The sequence below is a fragment of the Cetorhinus maximus genome, chromosome 28, assembly GCF_964194155.1.
Source record: "Cetorhinus maximus chromosome 28, sCetMax3.hap1.1, whole genome shotgun sequence".
NCBI lineage: Eukaryota > Metazoa > Chordata > Chondrichthyes > Lamniformes > Cetorhinidae > Cetorhinus > Cetorhinus maximus.
Window position 1 is genome coordinate 4,523,528 of NC_135906.1, and position 21,727 is coordinate 4,545,254.

General features: G+C 52.9%; 3 pseudogenes; all 3 read left to right on the forward strand.

The window, feature by feature from the left end:
• Positions 1-2,950: 2,950 nt before the first annotated feature.
• Positions 2,951-3,131, forward strand: LOC144669155 (U2 spliceosomal RNA; annotated as a pseudogene).
• A 5,342-nt stretch (positions 3,132-8,473) lies between these two features.
• Positions 8,474-8,654, forward strand: LOC144669098 (U2 spliceosomal RNA; annotated as a pseudogene).
• A 12,561-nt stretch (positions 8,655-21,215) lies between these two features.
• On the forward strand, positions 21,216-21,367 carry LOC144669047 (U1 spliceosomal RNA; annotated as a pseudogene).
• The last annotated feature ends 360 nt before the right edge of the window (positions 21,368-21,727 follow it).

The window sequence follows — 21,727 nt, forward strand, 5'->3', positions numbered from 1 at the left end:
TTCTTCTCTGACCACTGCCTCCTACTGGCGGACTGCCACTTGGAGAAGGACCTGAGGGTGGGCAGGGGGGCATGGAAGCTAAATGTGCAACTGCTGACCCCAGAGAACATTGAGGAGCTCAAGAGGGATTACAAAGGTTGGAGAACCGTGAAACCCCTCTTTGAGTCCCTGACACACTGGTGGGAAGCGATCAAGGGAAGCATCAAGAGGTTTTTCATCCGCAAAGGCACCCAGAAAGCTAGAAAGGAACAGAGGGAAATGTCCCGACTCCAGGAAAAGATGCAGAATCTGCTCCAGCTGCAGTCGATGGGGGTCGATGTCAAGGAGGAGCTCCAAGAGGTGAAGGGCCAGCAAGCCTCGCACTTTGCCTCGGAGGCCTCCAAGATCATCTTCCGTTCCAGGGTCCGCTCCGTGGAGCAGGATGAGACGTGCTCACGTTTCTTCTTCCAAAAGGTACACAGAGAGCGCTCTGTGATCAGCAGCCTGAAGGAAGAAGACGGCTCAGTAAAGTCATCACGGTCCGACATTCTGAGGATCAGCAAATCCTTTTATGCCGGATTGTATGACGTGAAGCCCACGGACAGCACGGCCTCCCAGTCCTTCCTGTCCTCTATCACGGAGGTCTTAGACCACAGTACGCGGGAGAGCCTAGACAAACCGCTAACTCCTGACGAACTGACTAAGGCCCTCGAGTCCTTCGAGAAGAGTAAAACCCCCGGAAGCGACGGCTTGCCGGCGGAGTTGTATTCGGCTCTGTGGGACTTGATCGGCCCAGACCTGCTAGAAGTGTACGAGAGTATGCTCCTGGCCGGCAGCATGTCAGAATCCATGAGGAAAGGAATCATCACCCTCATCTACAAGCACAAGGGGGAAAGGGAGGAAATTAGAAATTGGCGACCCATTTCACTGTTGAATGTGGACTATAAGATTCTGTCCAAGGTCATCGCCAATCGGGTCAAATCCGCTCTGGAATTGGTGATTCACCTGACCAGACCTGCTCTGTGCCGGGCAGGAAGATGTCTGACAGCCTGGCGCTGCTCAGGGATACGATTGCCTATGTACAGGACAGGGGTGTGGATACCTGCCTCATCAGCTTGGATCAGGAGAAGGCCTTTGACAGAATATTGCACACCTACATGGGGGATGTGCTCTCCAAAATGGGCTTTGGGGAGGGAATTCGAAATTGGATCCAACTGCTCTACACTAACATCAGTAGCGCAGTCTCAATCAATGGGTGGGAAACAGATAGCTTCCCGATCAAATCTGGAGTCAGGCAGGGCTGTCCTCTCTCGCCTGTCCTTTTCGTGTGTTGCATAGAACCCTTTGCCGAGTCCATCAGGAAAGATCCGGGCATAAGAGGAGTGACGATCCCAGGCAGTGGAGGCACTCAGGTAAAAGCCTCCCTGTACATGGACGACGTCGCCGTCTTCTGCTCGGATCCGCTGTCGGTGCGCAGACTGATGCACATCTGCGACCAGTTCGAACTGGCCTCGGGAGCCAAGGTAAATCGTGGGAAGAGCGAGGCCATGTTCTTTGGGAACTGGGCTGACCGATCCTTTGTCCCCTTCACTGTCAGGGCTGACGGCCTGAAGGTGCTGGGGATATGGTTCGGAGGGACCGGGGCATGCGTTAGAAACTGGAAGGAGCGAGTGGCTATGGTGAAGAGGAAACTGGGCATGTGGGAGCGACGCTCCCTCTCCATTGCGGGTAAGAACCTGGTCATCAGGTGCGAGGTACTCTCGCTGTTGCTGTACGTGGCGCAGGTCTGGCCCATTCCAGACTCCTGCGCGACGGCGATCACTCGAGCCATCTTCCGCTTTATCTGGAGGTCGAAAATGGATCGTGTCCGCAGGGACGCGATGTACAAGCCTCTAGATAAAGGGGGAAAAAACGTGCCCAACATCGCCCTCATACTGATGGCCACCTTTGTGTGCGGCTGCATCAAGCGGTGCGTAGACCCTCAGTACGCAAACACCAAGTGTCACTACGTGCTGAGGTTCTACCTGTCCCCGGTGTTGCGAAGGATGGGTCTGGCCACGCTGCCGCGGAACGCTCCAAGTAGTTGGACCGTGCCGTACCACCTGTCCCTGGTGGAAAAATTTATGCAGAAAAACACCTTTGACCACAAGTCCATCAGGCAGTGGTCAGCACGTAACGTCCTAGAGGCCCTGAGGGATAAGGAGAGGATGGACCCTGTGGGATGGTTCCCCGAGCAGACTGTCAAAGTCATTTGGCAGAATGCCTCATCGCCAGAACTTTCCAACAAGCACCAAGACGTAGCTTGGCTGGTGGTGAGAAAGGCCCTCCCCGTCAGATCCTTCCTACACGCCAGGAAGCTCACCCCCTCTGCACGTTGCCCTCGAGGTGGCTGTGGTGGGGAAGAGACCGTTGTCCACCTCCTTGTGGATTGTGCCTTTGCAAAGAAAGTCTGGAGAGAGATGCAGTGGTTGCTGTCGAGGTTCATCCCGAGCAGTTCTGTGACACAGGACTCTGTGCTCTACGGGCTGTTCCCAGGGACACACACCGAGACAAACATCGACTGCAGCTGGAGGATCATCAACTCGGTGAAAGAGGCGCTTTGGTCTGCCCGAAACTTGTTGGTCTTCCAGCACAAAGAGTTGTCCCCGACCGATTGTTGCGGACTGGCACAATCCAAAGTCCAGGACTAGGTGCTGAGGGACGCACTAAAGCTTGGGGCAGCTGCCGCAAAGGCGCAATGGGGAAGGGTCGCTGTCTAAGACCTTTCTACCACAGCGCACCGAGAGACTGGGAACTGTTTAGAGCCCCTCGGGCTGTACAGATCAAAATGAAAGGCTGTAAATGATTGTAATATTGTTTGTACTGATGCACCTGGTGATACATTATGTAAAAGTTTAACCTGGATTGTACCCTTGTAATGTTGTTTTTGGAATGGTTTGGAATGTGATTGAAGATATTTTATGAATACAGTATATTTTTACAAAAAAAAAAAAAAAAAATCTGTTCTAATCAGTTTAATATCTGATACGTCCCTTATCTGGGGACCATATATTAAATTGATTTTTGGAGCAGGGAGATGGAATAGGGGCTTGCTCCGTCCACTCCACGCATCGACCCGGTATTGCAGTATCTCTGGGAATGGTGCACCACCCCTTTCCAGGGGATTTTCAATGCTAAAAATAGTTTTCTTACAAACATCTGCTTTCTTTACTTTTCAACATGCACATCTTTCAAAACACAACTTTCTTTCTTTCTCATCGCTTCTCGGCCTTTTGGCTAATATCAAGTGTTGCAGGGGCGACACCATGGTCCTGCCAAGGCAAGGTCGGGATGGAAGGCCGATAACCAATCGCAATCCGAATCCATACCGTGGGCTACCTATCACCGTCCGAGTCACGGTGAACCACAGCGAAGGAGGATCACCTATGGATCGGGGCTTCTTCACCAGGAGGATCCTGTTGAAGGCGTGCGGCTTCCAAGCTACGGAGATCTTCACCCTGCACGACTCCCGCAAAGGCGGTTATTTTGACGTCACGTTCAAGCGGGTGGCAGACTGCGTCCGGCTCCTGAGGGTGTTCGAGGAGAAGAGAGACCTGCCGGAGATGAAGATCCTGACGGCGGAGCCGCACTTTTCTCTGCCGTTGCAACGGGAACGTGAGGTGATGGTGCATGTGTACAACCCCTTCGTCCCTGTCGCCGACGTGGTCACCTTCCTCACCAGGTACTTCGATAAGGTGGGGAGCGGCACCGAGATTCGAGACGACTTGGGGAGCTGGACAGGCAAACGCCTGTTTAAGGTCACGCTAAAGACCGATGGTAAGGGAGCCATTTTCCACCCTCCCTCCAGTTTCGCCATCGGGGGAAACCGGGGCTACCTGGTCTACGCTGGGCAACCCAAGCATTGTCGCTCATGCGGCAAGGCTGGTCATGTGGCGGCCAACTGCAGCGCCTCCCTCTGCAAGATCTGCAAACAGGAAGGGCACCAGACAAAAGACTGCAAACAGGCCAAGTGCTGCAACCTGTGCGGCGAGGCAAGTCACCTCTACAGGACCTGCCCCAAACGCTGCCGTACTTACGCACAGGCAGCCAAAGCCGACCAGGGGGAAGCAGAAGGAATGTTTCGTGTCACTCCAACCACCAAGGCCCCCAGGGAGCTCAACGGGACAAAGGAGGACACAGAGAGAGACAAGGTGGAGAAAGAGATTGAGGCAACAGAGAGCCAATCAACAGCACTACCCCCTGAACCTCCCAGTCCTCAGGACAGCGAATCAATGGAGGAGGAGGCAGCAGTGGAAAAGCAGCAGGGGGAGTGGCGGACGGTGAAGAACAAGAAAAGTAAGAGGGAGCGAAGAAGAAGCAAAGGCGTTTCCCAGAGAAGCGGCAAGAGGCGTCTCCCATCCGACACGGACGACAAGGGCAGCAGCTCTTCGGATGATGAAGTGCCAGGGCGGCACCGACAGAAGAGGCGGCAAAGCTCCAGGGCGTTGGAGGACGAGACACCCGAGCTCCAGAAAATTGGAGACAACAAGGAGACCAGCGCACCCCAACTTTGCCTGCAACCTGAGGAGGCCAGTGCACCACAGCCCCTGGAATCTGGGAGCAGTGAGGCAATCATCGCACCCCAGCTCCAGGAAGCCGGGAACAGCAACACCCCAGAGGGGGTGAGTTTTGGAGAAGCTTCTCCAGCAAAGGTCATCTCAAAACCCGCTCTCTACGTGAACCTCCAGATGCCACCGGAGCAGAACACGGCCAAGGAGATCTACCTCAGCCCATCCAAAGTGAAGGAATTTGAGCTCACTACGGGTATGAAGGGGCAGACTAAAGGTCTGGGACTCTCAGAGACAGTGGGTTTGGTAGGAGAATAAATGCTTTAAAATGGGTTTAAAGATTGTATCCATAAATGTGCGTAGCATTAAATCTACTACGCGATGTGTTGCGACCTTGGACTACCTAGCCAAGGTCAAAGCTGACCTGTTGTTTCTGCAGGAGTGTGCGATACCGCACCTCAGCTCCTACAGGCAATGGTCACGATGGTGGTCCCACGGGCCATCGATCTGGTCGGGCGGAAACGACTCTCGTTCCTCCGGCCTGGGTATTCTGCTGCGGGGAGGCAACTTCACCGTCTCCGAGGTCAAGGAGGTGGTGGGCGGGCGACTCCTGGTAGCAGACGTAATGTACAAGAACGCTCCACTCCGGTTAATTAACGTGTATGGCCCGGCACAAGGGGCTGAGCGGCTGGAGGTTTTTCAGCAGCTCCCACTGCTGCTGGCGACCTCCAGGCCGGTCATTCTGGGCGGGGACTTCAACTGCATCATCGATGCGGCTGGACGATCCGGCAGGGCCGGAAGCAGATTGGACGCTACGTCCAGATCCCTGATGGAAACAGTTAAGGATGCCAAGCTGCACGACGTCTTCAGCAACCCTGCAGACGGAGCGCAGCGTAGATACACCTGGTCGCGGCCAGACGGGTCCATTCGTTCCAGGATAGACTTCCTGTTTGTGTCCCGTGCATTCACAGTCAGATCCACCGAGGTCAAGCCGGTGTTCTTCTCTGACCACTGCCTCCTACTGGCGGACTGCCACTTGGAGGAAGACCTGAGGGTGGGCAGGGGGGCATGGAAGCTAAATGTGCAACTGCTGACCCCAGAGAACATTGAGGAGCTCAAGAGGGATTACAAAGGTTGGAGAACCGTGAAACCCCTCTTTGAGTCCCTGACACACTGGTGGGAAGTGATCAAGGGAAGCATCAAGAGGTTTTTCATCCGCAAAGGCACCCAGAAAGCTAGAAAGGAACAGAGGGAAATGTCCCGACTCCAGGAAAAGATGCAGAATCTGCTCCGGCTGCAGTCGATGGGGGTGGATGTCAAGGAGGAGCTCCAAGAGGTGAAGGGCCAGCAAGCCTCGCACTTTGCCTCGGAGGCCTCCAAGATCATCTTCCGTTCCAGAGTCCGCTCCGTGGAGCAGGATGAGACGTGCTCACGTTTCTTCTTCCAAAAGGTACACAGAGAGCGCTCTGTGATCAGCAGCCTGAAGGAAGAAGACGGCTCAGTAAAGTCATCACGGTCCGACATTCTGAGGATCAGCAAATCCTTTTATGCCGGACTGTATGACGTGAAGCCCACGGACAGCACGGCCTCCCAGTCCTTCCTGTCCTCTATCACGGAGGTCTTAGACCACAGTACGCGGGAGAGCCTAGACAAACCGCTAACTCCTGACGAACTGACTAAGGCCCTCGAGTCCTTCGAGAAGAGTAAAACCCCCGGAAGCGACGGCTTGCCGGCGGAGTTGTATTCGGCTCTGTGGGACTTGATCGGCCCAGACCTGCTAGGAGTGTACGAGAGTATGCTCCTGGCCGGTAGTATGTCAGAATCCATGAGGAAAGGCATCATCACCCTCATCTACAAGCACAAGGGGGAAAGGGAGGAAATTAGAAATTGGCGACCCATTTCACTGTTGAATGTGGACTATAAGATTCTGTCCAAGGTCATCGCCAATCGGGTCAAATCCGCTCTGGAATTGGTGATTCACCCTGACCAGACCTGCTCTGTGCCAGGCAGGAAGACCTCTGACAGCCTGGCGCTGCTCAGGGATACGATTGCCTATGTACAGGACAGGGGTGTGGATACCTGCCTCATCAGCTTGGATCAGGAGAAGGCCTTTGACAGAATATCGCACACCTACATGGGGGATGTGCTCTCCAAAATGGGCTTTGGGGAGGGAATTCGAAATTGGATCCAACTGCTCTACACTAACATCAGTAGCGCAGTCTCAATCAATGGGTGGGAAACAGATAGCTTTCCGATTAAATCTGGAGTCAGGCAGGGCTGTCCTCTCTCGCCTGTCCTTTTCGTGTGCTGCATAGAACCCTTTGCCGAGTCCATCAGGAAGGATCCGGCATAAGAGGAGTGACGATCCCAGGCAGTGGAGGCACTCAGGTAAAAGCCTCCCTGTACATGGACGACGTCGCCGTCTTCTGCTCGGATCCGCTGTCGGTGCGCAGACTGATGCACGTCTGCGACCAGTTCGAACTGGCCTCGGGAGCCAAGGTAAATCGTGGGAAGAGCGAGGCCATGTTCTTTGGGAACTGGGATGACCGATCCTTTGTCCCCTTCACTGTCAGGGCTGACGGCCTGAAGGTGCTGGGGATATGGTTCGGAGGGACCGGGGCATGCGTTAGAAACTGGAAGGAGCGAGTGGCTATGGTGAAAAGGAAACTGGGCATGTGGGAGCGACGCTCCCTCTCCATTGCGGGTAAGAACCTGGTCATCAGGTGTGAGGTACTCTCGCTGTTGCTTTACGTGGCGCAGGTCTGGCCCATTCCACACTCCTGCGCGACGGCGATCACCCGAGCCATCTTCCGCTTTATCTGGAGGTCGAAAATGGATCGTGTCCGCAGGGACGCGATGTACAAGCCTCTAGATAAAGGGGGAAAAAACGTGCCCAACATCGCCCTCATACTGATGGCCACCTTTGTGTGTGGCTGCATCAAGCGGTGCGTAGACCCTCAGTACGCAAACACCAAGTGTCACTACGTGCTGAGGTTCTACCTGTCCCCGGTGTTGCGAAGGATGGGTCTGGCCACGCTGCCGCGGAACGCTCCAAGTAGTTGGACCGTGCCGTACCACCTGTCCCTGGTGGAAAAATTTATGCAGAAAAACACCTTTGACCACAAGTCCATCAGGCAGTGGTCAGCACGTAACGTCCTAGAGGCCCTGAGGGAAAAGGAGAGGGTGGACCCTGTGGGATGGTTCCCCGAGCAGACTGTCAAAGTCATTTGGCAGAATGCCTCATCGCCAGAACTTTCCAACAAGCACCAAGACGTAGCTTGGCTGGTGGTGAGAAAGGCCCTCCCCGTCAGATCCTTCCTACACGCCAGGAGTCTCACCCCCTCTGCACGTTGCCCTCGAGGTGGCTGTGGTGGGGAAGAGACCGTTGTTCACCTCCTTGTGGATTGTGCCTTTGCAAAGAAAGTCTGGAGAGAGATGCAGTGGTTGCTGTCGAGGTTCATCCCGAGCAGTTCTGTGACACAGGACTCTGTGCTCTACGGGCTGTTCCCAGGGACACACACCGAGACAAACATCGACTGCAGCTGGAGGATCATCAACTCGGTGAAAGACGCGCTTTGGTCTGCCCGAAACTTGTTGGTCTTCCAGCACAAAGAGTTGTCCCCGACCGATTGTTGCGGACTGGCACAATCCAAAGTCCAGGACTACGTGCTGAGGGACGCACTAAAGCTTGGGGCAGCTGCCGCAAAGGCGCAATGGGGAAGGGTCGCTGTCTAAGACCTTTCTGCCACAGCGCACCGAGAGACTGGGAACTGTTTAGAGCCCCTCGGGCTGTACAGATCAAAATGAAAGGCTGTAAATGATTGTAATATTGTTTGTACTGATGCACCTGGTGATACATTTTGTAAAAGTTTAACCTGGATTGTACCCTTGTAATGTTGTTTTTGAAATGGTTTTGAATGTGATTGAAGATTTTTTATGAATAAAGTATATTTTTACAAAAAAAAAAAAAAAAAATCTGTTCTTATCAGTTTAATATCTGATACGTCCCTTATCTGGGGACCATATATTAAATTGATTTTTGGAGCAGGGAGATGGAATAGGGGCTTGCTCCGTCCACTCCACGCATCGACCCGGTATTGCAGTATCTCTGGGAATGGTGCACCACCCCTTTCCAGGGGATTTTCAATGCTAAAAATAGTTTTCTTACAAACATCTGCTTTCTTTACTTTTCAACATGCACATCTTTCAAAACACAACTTTCTTTCTTTCTCATCGCTTCTCGGCCTTTTGGCTAACATCAAGTGTTGCAGGGGCGACACCATGGTCCTGCCAAGGCAAGGTCGGGATGGAAGGCCGATAACCAATCGCAATCCAAATCCATACCGTGGGTTACCTATCACCGTCCGAGTCACGGTGAACCACAGCGAAGGAGGATCACCTATGGATCGGGGCTTCTTCACCAGGAGGATCCTGTTGAAGGCGTGCGGCTTCCAAGCTACGGAGATCTTCACCCTGCACGACTCCCGCAAAGGCGGTTATTTTGACGTGACGTTCAAGCGAGTGGCAGACTGCGTCCGGCTCCTGAGGGTGTTCGAGGAGAAGAGAGACCTGCCGGAGATGAAGATCCTGACGGCGGAGCCGCACTTTTCTCTGCCCTTGCAACGGGAACGTGAGGTGATGGTGCATGTGTACAACCCCTTCGTCCCTGTCGCCGACGTGGTCACCTTCCTCACCAGGTACTTCGATAAGGTGGGGAGCGGCACCGAGATTCGAGACGACTTGGGGATCTGGACAGGCAAACGCCTGTTTAAGGTCACGCTAAAGACCGATGGTAAGGGAGCCATTTTCCACCCTCCCTCCAGTTTCGCTATCGGGGGAAATCGGGGCTACCTGGTCTACGCTGGGCAACCCAAGCATTGTCGCTCATGCGGCAAGGCTGGTCATGTGGCGGCCAACTGCAGCGCCTCCCTCTGCAAGATCTGCAAACAGGAAGGGCACCAGACAAAAGACTACAAACAGGCCAAGTGCTGCAACCTGTGTGGCGAGGCAAGTCACCTCTACAGGACCTGCCCCAAACGCTGCCGTACTTACGCACAGGCAGCCAAAGCCGACCAGGGGGAAGCAGAAGAAATGTTCCGTGTCACTCCAACCACCAAGTCCCCCAGGGAGCTCAACGGGACAAAGGAGGACACAGAGAGAGACAAGGTGGAGAAAGAGATTGAGGCAACAGAGAGCCAATCAACAGCACTACCCCCTGAACCTCCCAGTCCTCAGGACAGCGAATCAATGGAGGAGGAGGCAGCAGTGGAAAAGCAGCAGGGGGAGTGGCGGACGGTGAAGAACAAGAAAAGTAAGAGGGAGCGAAGAAGAAGCAAAGGCGTTTCCCAGAGAAGCGGCAAGAGGCGTCTCCCATCCGACACGGATGACAAGGGCAGCAGCTCTTCGGATGATGAAGTGCCAGAGCGGCACCGACAGAAGAGGCGGCAAAGCTCCAGGGCGTTGGAGGACGAGACACCCGAGCTCCAGAAAATTGGAGACAACAAGGAGACCAGCGCACCCCAACTTTGCCTGCAACCTGAGGAGGCCAGTGCACCACAGCCCCTGGAATCTGGGAGCAGTGAGGCAATCATCGCACCCCAGCTCCAGGAAGCCGGGAACAGCAACACCCCAGAGGGGGTGAGTTTTGGAGAAGCTTCTCCAGCAAAGGTCATCTCAAAACCCGCTCTCTACGTGAACCTCCAGATGCCACCGGAGCAGAACACGGCCAAGGAGATCTACCTCAGCCCATCCAAAGTGAAGGAATTTGAGCTCACTACGGGTATGAAGGATCAGACTAAAGGTCTGGGACTCTCAGAGACAGTGGGTTTGGTAGGAGAATAAATGCTTTAAAATGGGTTTAAAGATTGTATCCATAAATGTGCGTAGCATTAAATCTACTACGCGATGTGTTGCGACCTTGGACTACCTAGCCAAGGTCAAAGCTGACCTGTTGTTTCTGCAGGAGTGTGCGATACCGCACCTCAGCTCCTACAGGCAATGGTCACGATGGTGGTCCCACGGGCCATCGATCTGGTCGGGCGGAAACGACTCTCGTCCCTCCGGCCTGGGTATTCTGCTGCGGGGAGGCAACTTCACCGTCTCCGAGGTCAAGGAGGTGGTGGGCGGGCGACTCCTGGTAGCAGACGTAATGTACAAGAACGCTCCACTCCGGTTAATTAACGTGTACGGCCCGGCACAAGGGGCTGAGCGGCTGGAGGTTTTTCAGCAGCTCCCACTGCTGCTGGCGACCTCCAGGCCGGTCATTCTGGGCGGGGACTTCAACTGCATCATCGATGCGGCTGGACGATCCGGCAGGGCCGGAAGCAGATTGGACGCTACGTCCAGATCCCTGATGGAAACAGTTAAGAATGCCAAGCTGCACGACGTCTTCAGCAACCCTGCAGACGGAGCGCAGCGTAGATACACCTGGTCGCGGCCAGACGGGTCCATTCGTTCCAGGATAGACTTCCTGTTTGTGTCCCGTGCATTCACAGTCAGATCCACCGAGGTCAAGCCGGTGTTCTTCTCTGACCACTGCCTCCTACTGGCGGACTGCCACTTGGAGAAGGACCTGAGGGTGGGCAGGGGGGCATGGAAGCTATTCGTGCAACTGCTGACCCCAGAGAACATTGAGGAGCTCAAGAGGGCTTATGAAGGTTGGAGAACCATGAAACCCCTCTTTGAGTCCCTGACACACTGGTGGGAAGCGATCAAGGGAAACACCAAGAGGTTTTTCATCCTCAAAAGCATCCAGAAAGCTAGAAAGGAAGAGAGGGAAATGTCCCGACTCCAGAAAAACATGCAGAATCTGCTCCGGCTGCAGTCGGTGGGGGTCGATGTCAAGGAAGAACTCCAAGAGGTGAAGAGCCAGCAAGCCTCGCACTTTGCCTCGGAGGCCTCCAAGATCATCTTCCGTTCCAGAGTCCGCTCCGTGGAGCAGGATGAGACGTGCTCACGTTTCTTCTTCCAAAAGGAACAGAGAGAGAGCTCTGTGATCAGCAGCCTGAATGAAGAAGACAGATCAGTAAAGTCAGCGCAGTCCGACATTTTGAGGATCAGCAAATCCTTTTATGCCGGATTTTATGACGTGAAGCCGACGGACAGCACGGCCTCCCAGTCCTCCTTGTCCTCTATCACGGAGGTCTTAGGCGACAGTACACGGGAGAGGCTGGACAAACCGCGAACTCCTGACGAACTGACTTAGGCCCTTGAGTCCTTCGAGAAGAGTAAATCTCCCCAGAAGCGACGGCTTGCCGGTGGAGTTATATTCGGCTCTGTGGGACTTAATCGGCCCAGACCTGCTAGGAGTGTACGAGAGTATGCTCCTGGCCGGCAGTATGTCAGAATCCATGAGGAAAGGCATCATCACCCTCATCTACAAGCACAAGGAAGAAAGGGAGGAAATTAGAAATTGGCGACCCATTTCACTGTTGAATGTGGACTATAAGATTCTGTCCAAGGTCATCGCCAAGCGGGTCAAATCCGCTCTGGAATTGGTGATACACCCTGACCAGACCTGCACTGTGCCGGGCAGGAAGATCTCTGACAGCCTGGCGCTGCTCAGTGATACGATTGCCTATGTACAGGACAGGGGTGTGGATACCTGCCTCATCAGCCTGGATTAGGAGAAAGCCTTTGACAGAATATCGCACACCTACATGGTGGATGTGCTCTCAAAATGGGGTTTGGGGAGGGAATTCGCAATTGGATCCAGTTGGATCCTACTCTACACTAACATCAGTAGCGCAGTCTCAATCAATGGGTGGGAATCAGATAGCTTTCCAATTAAATCTGGAGTCAGGCAGGGCTGTCCTCTCTCGCCTGTTCTTTGCTGAGTCCATCAGGAAGGATCCGGGCATTAGAGGAGTTACGATCCCAGGCAGTGGAGGCACTCAGATCAAAGCCTCCCTGTACATGGACGATGTCGCCGTCTTCTGTTCTGATCCGCTGTCGGTGTGCAGACTGATCCACATCTGCGACCAGTTCGAACTGGACTCGGGAGCCAAGGTAAATCGTGGGAAGAGCGAGGCCCTGTTCTTTGGGAACTGGGCTGACCGATCCTTTGTCCCCTTCACCGTCAGTGCTGACGGCCTGAAGGTGCTGGGGATATGGTTCAGAGGGACCGGGGTATGCGTTAGAAACTGGAAGGATCCAGTGTCTATGGTGAAAAGGAAACTGGGAATCTGGGAGCGACGCTTCCTCTCCGTTGCGGGTAAGAACCTGGTCATCAGGTGTGAGGCACTCTCGCTGTTGCTGTACATGGCGCAGGTCTGGCCCATTCCAGACTGCTGCGCGACGGCGATCACCCGAGCCATCTTCCGCTTTATCTGGAGGTCGAAAATGGATCGTGTCCGCAGGGACGCGCTGTATAAGCCTCTAGATAAAGGGGGAATAAACGTGCCCAACATCGCCCTCATACTGATGGCCACCTTTGTGTGCGGCTGCATCAAGCGGTGCATAGACCCTCAGTACGCAAACACCAAGTGTCACTACGTGCTGAGGTTCTACCTGTCCCCGGTGTTGCGAAGGATGGGTGTGGCCACGCTGCCGCGGAACGCTCCAAGTAGTTGGACCGTGCCCTACCACCTGTCCCTGGTGGAAAAATTTATGCAGAAAAACACCTTTGACCACAAGTCCATCAGGCAGTGGTCAGCACGTAACGTCCTAGAGGCCCTGAGGGATAAGGAGAGGGTGGACCCTGTGGGATGGTTCCCCGAGCAGACTGTCAAAGTCATTTGGCAGAATGCCTCATCGCCAGAACTTTCCAACAAGCACCAAGACGTAGCTTGGCTGGTGGTGAGAAAGGCCCTCCCCGTCAGATCCTTCCTACACGCCAGGAAGCTCACCCCCTCTGCACGTTGCCCTCGAGGTGGCTGTGGTGGGGAAGAGACCGTTGTCCACCTCCTTGTGGATTGTGCCTTTGCAAAGAAAGTCTGGAGAGAGATGCAGTGGTTTCTGTCGAGGTTCATCCCGAGCAGTTCTGTGACACAGGACTCTGTGCTCTACGGGCTGTTCCCAGGGACACACACCGAGACAAACATCAACTGCAGCTGGAGGATCATCAACTCGGTGAAAGACGCTCTTTGGTCTGCCCGAAACTTGTTGGTCTTCCAGCACAAAGAGTTGTCCCCGACCGAGTGTTGCGGACTGGCACATTCCAAGGCCGAGGACTACGTGCTGAGGGACGCACTAAAGCTTGGGGCAGCTGCCGCAAAGGCGCAATGGGGAAGGGTCGCTGTCTAAGACCCTTCTGCCACAGTGTACCGAGGGACTGGGAACTGTTTAGAGCCCCTCGGGCTGTACAGCTCACAATAAATGTACGCCCTTTGTTTTGATCATTTCCGATTTCATGATCTATCTCTAAATCACAAAATCTTGATACTGCTTTGTGATGTCACAGAATTTTTTACAGTGTGGAAGGAGGCCATTCGGCCTATCAAGTCTGCACTGGGTCTCTGAAAGAGCCTTCCACCTAGTCCTACTCCCCTGCCTCATCCCCGTAACCTTGCACATTCTGTCTTTTCAGGTAACGATCCAATTCCCTTCTGAATACCTCGATCGAATCTGCCTCCAGCACCCTCTCAGGAATTTTGTTCCAGACTCCAACCACCCTCTGGGTGAATTAATCTTTCCTCACATCACATTTACTCCTTTTGCCAATTATTTTGAATCTGTGCCCTCTAGTCCTTGATGTTCACTTGAGTGGAAACAGTTTCTCACGATTTACCTTGTCCATATCTCTCAGGATCTTGAATACCTCCACCAACTCTCCTCACAGCCTTCTTTTCTCCAAGGAAAACAGTCCCATCCTCTCCAATCTATCCTCATAGCTACAGTTCTTCATCCCGGGAATCATTCTTGTGAATCTCCTCTGTACCCTCTCCAATGTCTTCACATCCTTCCTCAAGTATGGCGCCCAGAACTGGACGCAGTATTCCAGATGAGGCCTAATTAGTGTCTTATACGAGTTCAACATGACCTCCTTACTCTTGTACTCAATGCCCCTATTAATAAAGCCTAAGATACTATCTGCTTTATTAACTGCTCTCAACACGTCCTGCCATCTTCAATGGCCTATGTACGTCTGAGTTCCCTCTGTTTGTGCACCTCTTTTAGAGGCTCTTCCTTTATTTTATGCTGTCTCACCATATTCTTCCTGCCAAAATGGATCACCTCACACTTCTGTACATTGAACTTCATCTGCCACTTGTCTGCTCAATCCACCAACACGTTGAAAGAACCGAGGAATACTCTGGTACAAAAGTTCAACACTCGGAGTCCAGATGCAATATTCAAGTGGTTCCTTTATTACGCATGCGGGGAGCAAACACTGGGCAATCCAGGCACTTCTCCACCGAGGTTCAAATGAGCACAGTTTATATATCTTTTATTATCAGTAACTTAATGGTATTAATTAGACAAAGGCCACAGCACAATGACCCCCTGGTTGACTGAGACCTGATCCCTTTGTTGGACGTACATTATTCACGCGTGTCCGATACTAACTGGGAGCCGGGGTTCCCTTGTATCCTGAGCGGGTGTGATGGTTTCCTCTGTGGGTAATTTCTAATATACAACCCTCCGTTCGGTTGTACCCACATTTGTCCAGCACCACCCCCGTTCCAACTGGTTGGGAGCAAATTGTGAGGCTACCTTTCCTCCTGCACCCACTCAGTGATACCCCGTGTATGCCCTCATTCTTGCGTATGGCATGCATATCTATGGGGTAGTACCGGAGGGAGTCATTGTCTCGGATTAACCCAATGTTCTCCACTTGGTACTGAGGGTGTGGGCCCGTGTCTGCTGTGACTGAGGGGATTGCCCATACCTATCACGTTCATTTGGTTTGAGGTGCACTTCTGAATCACCGCATACACCCTGGTCACTCCTTTCAATGTACATGCGTCGATGACGCCTGGGTTCTTGGCCATCCCCCACTACCGGGCACTGTTGATCCAGCCCAGTACCTCCCCCCTTTGGATCTGGCCCAGATTGTGTCTTAATTGCCCGATCATCCACCGGCCGTAAGCTGGCTTTTTTGGGTGCTGCCCTCTTGTCGTTCCTCCCTTTCTGTTAATTGGCTGGTGGCTTTAGCATGGGTCTCTATAACGTGTACGCTTTCCAATACAGATGCCACACTCTTGCCCCCTACGGCCGCTGCCGTTTCACCACCCCTCGCTACTCTCATGAGCAAGCTGCCTCATGATCCCTTTAAGATTCGTGACCTCGGAGTTGATTCCTTGAATGTCGAGAGAGTTTACCAGGGAAGTCCCTGTGTTCACCCCTGTCAGTACATTGTTAACTAACTCTCTCTCCTGGCGGTGGAAAGCAGGATGTCCCCTGAATCTAGTGGCACCCGTGGCGTCGGCCGGCTGATTAATCACAGCCTTACTCAGTAATTTGTACAGTTTTCGTAGGGGCGCTTGGTTACTGCAATACTCAGGCAGTTGCATACCTGCCAGGTTCACAATTACCTGTACAATTTCATGTTTAACATTATCATACAAGAGTTCACCGTCCATATACAGTACCAGTTCATTCTGTGGCCCAAGGGTCATGTCTGGGCAAGATAGTCTCTTGTCGTGTCCTGTGATAGCGGGGTGGTGTCGGTCCGGGGGTCCGCCGTTGCAGTCAACTCTCCGTGTTTGGCCCTCAAGATCCAATGCCAGGTATCTGTCATTCCCAAGTCCTCCTCCCCGGGACAGTGACCCCAGTTGTTGTTGTCCTGGGGTGTGAAGGTAAATTGTGAAAAATCTCTCACACACTGTATCTGGACCTGTGCCCCCTTCGCACATGTCCAGGGTCCGTCCGAACCATCGCTGATCTGGAAGCATAGTGGGCCCTCATTTTTCCATCGGAGTTCCGTTCCCGAATGCGAGCTCTGCCCGAGGCTCTCACCATCGCTCATTCCAATGGATAGTTGCGTAAGCCCGGTGCCACACTTGAAGAGCATTGACCTTTCCGTTGTGACATTCACACCTCCTTTCACGCAATATCCGTCGCTGACATTCTTGTAGTATAAGCCCATACCGGCCACTGCTTCACGGTTTACATTCTGTATGCCGGTGGCTGCGATAGCCAGGGCCCTGGTAATGATCATGGACACCCAGCTTTTTTCCATCTTGGCGTGGAGGTTACCCGGTTATTGTTATTTCTGTAATGAAGCACACTGCTGGTGATCACCAGGGTTTAGGTTGGATATAAGAGGCAGCTTTCTCCTTTACGTCCCTCCTTGTGCACAGCCCACGGTGACCCTCCCCGTAGTTGAGGATTCCCCCTTTTCTCTTTCAGATGGCCAGTCCTCCAGATCGGGAATGAATCCTAAACCACTTGGCCTACACAGTACGGACTGCTCGTTGCCCGTTTTCCCCCCGCTGCCTGGTAATTTAGTCTCTCTTACTTACATCATACCTTTTCAGTTGCGACCAGTGTTTCCACCTAGCTTTTCCCTTCATACCGACGCAGGCACGTGAATAATTCCGTACGGTCCAGTCCATTTTGGGGCAAAAACTGGTTGGCTAGGGGTGATATGAACAAACACCATGTCTCCGACCTCAGCCGGTGGTGACGGGAGTCCCCCTTTTGTCCTCTCTTCTAAATCCCTGATAGCCTGTTGGTCCTTCACTTCCTGTTGTAATTCCTTTAGCTGTCCATCCAATTGCTTAATATCGTTTTTAATTTTATCTCTGATGGGTCCCATATCCTCACTTCCGGTGGCTCTGCCCTCTGGCAAGCGCATAGCCCTCCCGGTCAGCAACTCATAAGGGGTTAAACCAGTTGTCCTGTTGGGGGTAGCCCTCAGTCGCATCAATATGCGGGGGAGCACATCCACCCATCCCCCACCAGTTGTTGTGTTTGCCATTGCAATAGCATTTTTTAACGTGCGGTTCATACATTCTTCCATTCCTGAGCTTTGTGGACGGTCAGGTACGTGAAATTTCTGTTTTACTCCGAGCAGCTCACACGTCCTTTTCATAATACTGTCCGTAAAATGCGCTCCTTGATCCGAATCTATCTGTAAAGGGATTCCCCATCTTGGTACTACTTCAAAAGCGAGGATCTTTGTGGCCGTGGTGGCGCTGCAGTCCCTGGTGGGGAAAGCTCTAGTGAACCTCCAGTGCACCTACACCCCCATAGTTACAATATGCCTCAAACTTCCAATTGCCATATTCATGGGCACTCTCGCCCTTTTCTTGTTTTACTCCAGTCACTGTATTCCAATTAACTGGGGCTTGCCCTAAGACTTGTGCCATTTCTGCTCTAAAGGCTCGGAAATCAGCTTGCTGCTGTCCCTGGTCTGCAGCGATATCATTACACCAGGTTCCGTCCTGATACGCTTGCTGCAGCCGTCCCCAAAACGCCTCAGGTAGTTTTATCCGGACTAACCCGCGAACGTCCCTGTTATGGAGATCGTGGCATTGCCGTATTTCCCTCAATTTTTGCCAGAACGACTCATTTCCATGTCTAGGTTTTAGTTGGGGTAATTTGTTTCCAATAGCTTCATGGTTGCGCTAGGTGACAGGGACACATACGTGGTTCTCAGTTGCGCCGGGAAGCCCCCGTTATAGCTCTCTGTCCGTGTATTGGCGCCTGGGCCGGCTGCCCATTTTGTGCCGGTACGGCCGCTTGAGCGCAGCGTAGATACACCTGGTCGCGGCCAGACGGGTCCATCCGTTTCAGGATAGACTTCCTGTTTGTGTCCCGCGCGTTCGCAGTCAGATCCACCGACGTCAAGCCGGTGTTCTCTGACCACTGCCTCCTACTGGTTGACTGTCACTTGGAGGAAGACCAGAGGGTGGGCAGGGGGGCATGGAAGCTAAACGTGCAACTGCTGACCCCAGAGCACAGCGAGGAGCTCAAGAGGTCTTACAAAGGCTGGAGAACCGTGAAACCCCTCTTTGAGTCCCTGACACAGTTGTGGGAAGCGATCAAGGGAAACATCAAGACGTTTTTCATCCTCAAAGGCACCCAGAAAGCTAGAAAGGAACAGAGTGAAAGGTCCCGACTCCAGAAAAACCTGCAGAATCTGCTCCTGCTGCAGTCGATGGGGGTCGATGTCAAGGAGGAGCTCCAAGAGGTGAAGGGCCAGCAAGCCTCGCTCTTTGCCTCGGAGGCCTCCAAGATCATCTTCCGTTCCAGAGTCCGCTCCGTGGAGCAGGATGAGACGTGCTCGCATTTCTTCTTCCAAAAGATACACAGAGAGAGCTCTGTGATCAGCAGCCTGAAGGAAGAAGACGGCTCACTAAAGTCATCGCAGTCCGACATTTTGAGGATCAGCAAATCCTTTTATGCCCGATTGTATGACGTGAAGCCCACAGACAGCACGGCCTCCCAGTCCTTCCTGTCCTCCATCACGGAGGTCTTAGACGACAGTACATGGGAGAGCCTGGACAAACCGCTAACTCCTGACGAACAGACTAAGGCCCTTGAGTCCTTCGAGAAGAGTAAAACTCCCGGAAGCGACGGCTTGCCAGCGGAGTTGTATTCGGCTCTGTGGGACTGGATGGGCCCGGACCTGCTAGAAGTGTACGAGAGTATGCTCCTGGCCGGCAGCATGTCAGAATCCATGAGGAAAGGCATCATCACCCTCATCTACAAGCACAAGGGGGGAAGGGAGGAAATTAGAAATTGGCGACCCATTTCGCTGTTGAATGTGGACTATAAGATTCTGTCCAAGGTCATCGCCAACCATATCAAATCCGCTCTGGAATTGGTGATCCACCATGACCAGACCTGCACTGTGCCGGGCAGGAAGATCTCGGACAGCCTCGCGCTGCTCAGGGATACGATTGCCTATGTACAGGACAGGTGTGTGGATACCTGCCTCATCAGCTTGGATCAGGAGAAGGCCTTTGACAGAATATCGCACACCTACATGGTGGATGTGCTCTCCAAATTGGGGTTTGGGGAGGGAATTCGAAATTGGATCCAACTGCTCTACACTAACATCAGTAGCGCAGTCTCGATCAATGGGTGGGAAACAGATAGCTTTCCGATTAAATCTGGAGTCAGGCAGGGCTGTCTTCTCTCGCCTGTTCTTTTCGTGTGTTGCATAGAACCCTTTGCCGAGTCCATCAGGAAGGATCCGGGCATAAGAGGAGTGACGATCCCAGGCAGTGGAGGCACTCAGTTCAAAGCCTCCCTGCACATGGATGATGTCGCCGTCTTCTGCTCGGATCCGCTGTCGGTGCGCAGACTGATCCACATCCGCGACCAGTTCGAACTGGCCTCGGGAGCCAAGGTAAATCGTGGGAAGAGCGAGGCCATGTTCTTTGGGAAGTGGGCTGACCGATCCTTTGTCCCCTTCACTGTCAGGGCTGACGGCCTGAAGGTGCTGGGGATATGGTTCGGAGGGACCGGGGCATGCGTTAGAAACTGGAAGGAGCGAGTGTCTATGGTGAAAAGGAAACTGGGCATGTGGGAGCGACGCTCCCTCTCCATTGCGGGTAAGAACCTGGTCATCAGGTGTGAGGCACTCTCGCTGTTGCTGTACGTGGCGCAGGTCTGGCCCATTCCACACTCCTGCGTGGTGGTGATCACACGAGCCATCTTCCGCTTTATCTGGAGGTCAAAAATGGATCGTGTCCGCAGAGACGCGATGTACAAGCCTCTAGATAAAGGGGGAAAAACCGTGCCCAACATCGCCCTCATACTGATGGCCACCTTTGTGTGTGGCTGCGTCAAGCGGTGCATAGACTCTCAGTACGCAAACACCAAGTGTCACTACGTGCTGAGGTTCTACCTGTCCCCGGTGTTGCGAAGGATGGGTCTGGCCACGCTGCCGCGGAACGCTCCAAGTAGTTGGACCGTGCCCTACCACCTGTCCCTCGTGGAAAAATTTATGCAGAAAAACACCTTTGACCACAAGTCCATCAGGCAGTGGTCAGCACGTAACGTCCTAGAGGCCCTGAGGGAAAAGGAGAGGGTGGACCCTGTGGGATGGTTCCCCGAGCAGACTGTCAAAGTCATTTGGCAGAATGCCTCATCGCCAGAACTTTCCAACAAGCACCAAGACGTAGCTTGGCTGGTGGTGAGAAAGGCCCTCCCCGTCAGATCCTTCCTACACGTCAGGAGTCTCACCCCCTCTGCACGTTGCCCTCGAGGTGGCTGTGGTGGGGAAGAGACCGTTGTTCACCTCCTTGTGGATTGTGCCTTTGCAAAGAAAGTCTGGAGAGAGATGCAGTGGTTGCTGTTGAGGTTCATCCCGAGCAGTTCTGTGACACAGGACTCTGTGCTCTACGGGCTGTTCCCAGGGACACACACCGAGACAAACATCAACTGCAGCTGGAGGATCATCAACTCGGTGAAAGAGGCGCTTTGGTCTGCCCGAAACTTGTTGGTCTTCCAGCACAAAGAGTTGTCCCCGACCGATTGTTGCGGACTAGCACAATCCAAAGTCCAGGACTACGTGTTGTGGGATGCACTAAATCTTGGAGCAGCTGCCGCAAAGGCGCAATGGGGAAGGGTCGCTGTCTAAGACCTTTCTACCACAGCGCACCGAGGGACTGGGAACTGTTTAAATCCCCTCGGGCTGTACAGCTCAAAATGAAAGGCTGTAAATGATTGTAATATTGTTTGTACTGATGCACCTGGTGATACATTTTGTAAAAGTTTAACCTGGATTGTACCCTTGTAATGTTGTTATTGAAATGGTTTGGAATGTGATTGATGATATTTTATGAATAAAGTATATTTTTGCAAAAAAAAGAAAAAAAAGGTTCTCCCAGGACGAGGCTAGCCCATTGCACTTCGGGTGTGCTAACGCCTGCGATGTCCCCAAATGCGGGATACTCGACTGCAAAATTTGTGGTAGTGGGGGACTGCGTTCGCGCTCTCCCCTGATTCACAATTCAAAAAATAGATTTCATCATATCTTTCATTTTCTCTTCTATTTCCTGTCAGCAACCTTTTCTGAAAAAAGAAATATATAACCCCCAATGTGTGCTCTTCAAAATCTATACTGGACTGGTTATTTAGTTTTTTCTTTCCTCCTCGCAAATATTATCCAACCCCCATTCTTTTCCTCCCTGTCATTATCAGCCGGCAATTATTCCATCTCTGCATCATTTTCGCCAGACCGTTTGTTTTGTGGCCGCCAAATTACTCGCGCCATTTTTAACCCCGCGTTTGCCCACTCAAAAATCTCTCTCAAACAACCCCCATCTAACACCCAACCCACCATCACAACAGTCCCCACACTC